The sequence below is a fragment of the Tachyglossus aculeatus genome, chromosome X2 (assembly GCF_015852505.1).
Source record: "Tachyglossus aculeatus isolate mTacAcu1 chromosome X2, mTacAcu1.pri, whole genome shotgun sequence".
In the NCBI taxonomy this organism is placed as follows: domain Eukaryota; kingdom Metazoa; phylum Chordata; class Mammalia; order Monotremata; family Tachyglossidae; genus Tachyglossus; species Tachyglossus aculeatus.
In genome coordinates this window covers 23,411,282-23,417,281 of record NC_052100.1, presented here as the reverse complement: position 1 = coordinate 23,417,281, position 6,000 = coordinate 23,411,282, and the positions used below count along the sequence as shown (strand labels likewise).

General features: G+C 53.6%; 1 protein-coding gene across 1 annotated transcript in view; it reads left to right on the top strand.

The window, feature by feature from the left end:
• The first annotated feature begins 4,265 nt into the window (after positions 1–4,265).
• AHRR (aryl-hydrocarbon receptor repressor) overlaps positions 4,266–6,000 on the top strand; it is a 124,388-nt gene continuing 122,653 nt past the window's right edge. The window contains exon 1 of the mRNA XM_038770721.1: positions 4,266–4,316. The gene's annotated coding sequence lies outside the window, so the exon portion shown is untranslated. The remainder of the gene's footprint in view (positions 4,317–6,000) is intronic.

The window sequence follows — 6,000 nt, the reverse complement described above, 5'->3', positions numbered from 1 at the left end:
ATAGGCAGGGGGTAGGGAAGGAGGACTGGAGACGGACACATTAGGAGCAACGAAACACTAAAACAGCTTAAGGGACAAAAGAAAAACATGCAATACGTGGAATAAAAACAAAAGTCAGTAGGGAGCTGTGGCTAGAGGAGCAGAACTCAAGATTCAGAGAGTGGATTATAAACTACAGGGCAGAGGATCAAACAATTCTTCAATAGCATTTATTGAGCACTTATGGGTGTACAGAGCACTGTACTGTTGAGCACTTACTGTGTGCAGAGCACTGTACTAAGCGCTTGGGAGAGTCCAATAGAACAGAGTTGGTAGATGTGTTCCCTGCCCACAAGGAGCTTACAGTCTAGAGGGGGAGACAGACATTAAAAAAAATTACGGATAGGAACAAAAATGTGTGGGGCCGAGTGTGAGGTGAATAAAGGGTACACATCCAAGTGCAAGGGGGAAATCCAAGTGCAAGGGTGATGCAGAAGAGAGAGGGAGTATGGGAAATGAGGGTTTGGTTGGGAAAGGCCTCTTGGAGATGTGCTTTTAATAAGGCTTTGAAGGTGAGGAGAGTGATCATTTGTCAGATAATAAAGAGGAGGGAGTTCCAGGACAGAGGCAAGACAATGGGCAAAGGATTGGCGACAAGATAGACAAGATCGAGGTACAGTAAGTAAGTTGGCATTAGAGGAATGAAGTGAACATTCTGGGTTGGAGTAGGAAATCAACGAAGTAAGATAAGAGGGGGCAAAGTGATTGAGGGCTTTAAAGTCTCCGGCCGGAAGTTTCTGTTCGATGTGGAGGTTCTTGAGGCATTGGGAAACATGGATTGAACATTTTTGTAGAAAAATTATCCAGGCAGCATATTGAAGTACAGACTCGAGTGGGGAGAGACAGGAGGCAGGGAGGTCAGTGAGGAAGCTGATGCCGTAGTCAGGATGGGATAGGATAAGTACTTGGATCAATGGGGCAGCAGTTTGGATGGAGAGAAGTGGGTAGATTTTAGCAATGTGGTGAAGGTGGAGCAGACAGGATTTGGTGACAGACTGGTTATAATAACAATAATAATAATGGTATTTGGGAAGCGCTTACTATGTGCCAAGCACTGTTCTAAGCGCTGGGGTAGATACAAGGTAATCAGGTTGTCCCATGTGGGGCTCACAGTCTTAATCCCCATTTTACAGATGAGGGAACTGAGGGCCAGAGAATAATAATAATAATAATGGCATTTATTAAGAATTTACTATGCTGCTTACTTAGGGAAGCAGCGTGGCTCAGTGGAAAGAGCATGGGCTTTGGAGTCAGAGGTCATGGGTTCAAATCCCAGCTCCACCACTTGTCAGCTGTGTGACTTTGGGCAAGTCACTTCACTTCTCTGTGCCTCAGTTCCCTCATCTGCAAAATGGGGATTAAGACTGTGAGCCCCCCGTGGGACAACCTAACCTCCCCAGTGCTTAGAACAGTGCTTTGCACATAGTAAGTGCTTAATAAATGCCAATATTATTATTATGTGCAAAGCACTGTTCTAAGTGCTGGGGAGGCTACAAGGTGATCAGGTTGTCCCACGGGGGGCTCACAGTCTTAATCCCCATTTTACAGATGAGGGAACTGAGGCCCAGAGAAGTTAAGTGACTTGCCCAAAGTCACACAGCTGACAAGTGGTGGAGCCGGGATTTGAACCCATGATCTCTGACTCCAAAGCCCATGCTCTTTCCACTGAGCCACGCTGCTTCTGGAATGTGAGAGATGAGACGAGGACAATGCCAAGGTTACAGGTTCGTGAGGCAGGACGGACGGTGGTGCTGTCTACAGTGATGGGAAGGTCTCTGGCTGGTCCAGCTCTACCTTCAGTGCCCCCCAGCCTGTGCTGGTTTAGGAAGGGAACGGAGCCTGTCGGTGCCACCAGGGCAGCGGACTTAGAGGAGCACGACCCCTCCTTCTCACTTCTATTGCCCCTGCTCGGGGGGTAAGGGGAAGCCATAAGGGAGCCCTCTGGGGTGGAGCAGTGGGGTGTTGGGGGGAGGGGATGGAAGGGGGATCAGAGGTGGGGGCGGGATGGGGCTGGAAGGCAGCGGGAGGAGCTGGAGGGCCCCCCGTGCTCTGTAGCGCTCTAGGATTTGGGGAGCCGAGTAGCTTGGAGGGTAAGGGGGTCGGAGAGGGAGCAGTTGCGCGGCCGAGATGTGCGGGGGTGGGGAGAGCAAGACAGGTGCGTGGTCGGGGCCGGGGGGGAGGCAGGGGCGCGGTGGGGATGTGCGGGGGTCGGAGAGGTAGCAGGTGCGAGGGAGGGGGTGCGGAGGGCCGGAGCCGCTGCGCCGTCGGGTGATGCGGATTTGGGGAGGGCAGGAGTCATTCATTCAATGGTATTTATTGAGCGCTTACTGTGTGCAGAGCACTGGACTGAGCGCTTGGGAGAGTACGATAGAACAACAAACAGACCGGGGCGCGCTGAGGAGATGCGGGGGTGGGGAGGGCAGGAGTCACTCATTCAAGAGGATTTATTGAGCGCTCAGCGTGTGCAAAGGCCAAGACGATATTAAGCACATACGGGCCGGCGCGCAGTGACCCCCGGCTAGCGGTGGGGGCGATGGGTGTCCCGCCCGCGCGGGGGCGCAGTGCGTCGCGGGCTCGATCCCGGAGCGGCGGGCCCGCCGGCCGGCCAGCCAGCCCGCCCGCCCCAGCCGGGGCTCGGCGCTAGGGAAGCCGAAGGCCCGCCGGCCGGCTCGGGGACCGGCTCTTCGTTTTGGCTTCGAGTCGTCGGAGCTCCTCGACGGCGGGCAGGCAGCGGGGCGGCCGGCGCCCCCGTCTGTCGGCCGCGGGACGCGAGGTAAGGTCCGTCCGGAGTCGGGCCAGGGCGCGGGTTGGCCCCGGTCCGGCCCACCCTGGCCGGGGAAGCCGTCCGGGAGCGGGATTCGAAGCCCTGCCGGCTCGAGGCGCCGGGGAGCCGAGCTCAGTTTCCCGGGGTGGGGGTGGGGGGGTCAGCCAAACTTTCCTCGTCCCGACTGATTCGGTCCCATTGCTTACCGTAACTCCACTGGATCCCCGCTGAGGCGAATGCCTTATCTGCTGAGAGCAGATATTCTCCCCACTGCTCAGCGCCACTACCACTGCTATCATCAATAATGATAATAACAGTGATACCGTGTCCCACCCCTTCCGATACTACTCCCCTGTAGGTTTTGAGCCTTTTGGACACCAGGGATCAGCCCGAAACATCCTCTTTAGACATTTCCCAGCGCTACCAAGTGCCGAATCGATGCCTCTGACTCTCCCGGCTTCTATTGTTTCCCAATTTTAAGGACGTGGCATAGCCCACTAAGGATTAGATCGACCCCGAGGTCAAGCCCCTTCCCCAGTAAACATACTCTACCGAGCGCTTAGTCCACTGCTCTGTCCACACTGAGCGCTCAATAAATGCCTTTGAGCAATTGACGGAGGGAGAGGGGATGATGGGTGGAAGGGAAGGAGACCGAGATCTCTTCCCCCTCTAGACTGTAAGATCGTCGTGGGCAGGGGATGTGTTGCTTATCATTATTGTGCTCTCCCAAGTGCTCAGTACAGTGCCCTCCTCTGCACACAGTAAGCCCGCGAAAAATATGATTGACTGCAGAAAGGGGCCTGGTCCATGGTGGCCCCCAGGGCCATCCCCAGGCCCGCAAAGGGACACCTGAACCTGGTGGGCCAAGTGGCTACTCAGAACTAGAATCCCCCTCCAGCCCTAATGATGATAATACTGGTACTTGTTAAGCACTTACTGTGAGTCCGACACTGTGCTAAGCACTCGGGTTGCTACGAGATAATCCGGTTGGACACGGTTCCCGGCCCATGGGGGAATCACAGTCTTCCCTGCGGGAAGGAAAGCCCCGGGCTGGGTGAGTCCCGACCTGAACCAAAGAAGTTCGGGAAACCAGACCTCTATTGCCCACAGGGAGGGAAACTGTTGCCGAAAGACATTCCGGTCTTTGTAACGGGAAACAGCTCCCCGTTGCCGTCCCATTAAAAATGATTGCCTCTGATTTAAGTATGCTGTGCAAATTTGCCCCCCAGTTTCCAAAAATCCCATGGTCAAGTAAAAGTAGAAGAAATTCCGGAAGTATCGCAATTGTTTCCAAACTCAATATTTAGGTCATGACACAAGTGAAATCCATAGCAGGTTTCACTCCCGCCCTCTAGATTAGGCGATCCAGAGGGAAAGAGGACGCGTGGTGGGAGGAAGGAGCAGGGAGTCCACTCTGGCTGCAAGAATTACCTCTTGAAAAACCGTCCTGGCACACCCTGGCCCCGCAACTGCCCTGAAGCAGGCAGGAAGAAGAGGAAATCTCTACCTAGAGGTAATTCTACGGGGCCCTTTTTTTCTACCTCATTAGAAATTGAGGCTTTCTTTTCCTCCAGCCTGGAAAAATGCTCTTGGGTTGAAGCTTTTAGAGAAAACTAGGGCAAACACAAATTGCTCTTTGTGGTCCTTCCCTCTGGGCCCGTGGTTCAAGACATCATTCCCCTGAGGGGAGAAAGGAACCACCCTTTGCCCCCCCCCCCCCCGAGATTCTTTGAAGCAGCTGCCCCCAGTGAATTGCTTTGTTGCTCCTTCTGCCGCACCCACTACGTTCCTAGATTCTGTGTCGCTTGAAATAAGCCCTTTTTCTGTGCAGCTTTTCGCTCCAAGGAAGTTTGGCCTATAAGGGTGTGTTGTAGGAGAGTCGTCCTTCGGCTCGAAAATGACTTTGCCAAGGTGGGCTGTGCGTGAGACCTAGACAGGGCTTCGGTAGACTCCCTGGCTCCATCTACCTTCTCCCATTCCTTCTCAGGGTAAGCCCTCATGTCTTCAAGACCCCAAGCCTTGGGGTCGGGCTGCCCCAAGAACACTTGGGGAAACAACCTCAAGCAGGAAGCTCTAGTGGGATATCCCGGGGTGCTGCTAGTAAGTGGGGTGTCTAAGGCTGCTGCTGCTCCCTCAGATCAGTTTTGGGTCATGGTTTTGCATTGGAGCCAAGGCAGGGAGACAGTCCTCCCAGCCAACGGGGTCTGGTTCTGGCACAAATAGAGGAGGAACGGGGAACTCTGAAGGAAAGTCAGGGAATGGGGCCTGGGAGTTGTCGGGAGGTTCCGAGCAGAATTGTTGGGTGTGCAGTCTTTTGACCCACATTGCCCGTTTTGGGGCTAGGGGCAGAGTTGGCGTGTGTTTCTAGTGGTACAGAGTACCAGCAATCTGGTACTCAAACAAATCCTTCCACCCTCTCCCATACGCCATTCTCCTAGGTCGTGGGTTTTCACTTTCATGTTTCGGGCATAAACGAGAGGTTGGGCTGCTTCTGTACAAGTAAAGAGGCAATGAACTATCGAAGGGAGGTGGGCAAGTGTGGTCGGTGGGACGGGGGCGGCAATAGTGAGAGTGTGAAAACTGCCAGGTTGGGGCAAGGGGTATTCATTTCGATAGCGAAGGCTTCCTGGAGGGGGTAGGAAGGAAGGGTGGGACTGTGACAAATTGTGGTCGGGGAGGAGCCTTCCGGGTATTGGGCATTTGGGTAAAAGTGTTAGACGTCATGAAATTCCATCTTCGAATGACAAATGATTTTGTAATAAAATGATGGTTTTGTGAGGGGCCTTAAATTTACTCAGAATCTGTGCAAGTCAAAACCCATTAGGTCCCATGGTGTGACCTGAAGCCCTGACTCCTCTCTTTCTTCCACACCAATCAACCACTCTTAAAATGGCTCCTTGGGCGTGGTGTATCTGGATTACTAGGTTGCTTTGTCTGCTGTTTCCGGTCTCAGCCTTTCCCATGCAAAACCCCCAATCCTCCTGCCAGGCTCCATAGTCACCCGCCTGCCTTCATGGGTATGGAGGGGAGAATGTCAGGGCTGTCACAGCAGCACAGATTGCTGAACAAGAGATGTGTTAGGATGCCTTTCTCCTCCCACCTATAGGAGACAGAAAAGAATGCTGGAGGGACTGTCTAGACAACTCTCTCCCACAGTCAATCAATGGAATTTACTGAACGCTTACTCACGTGTGCAG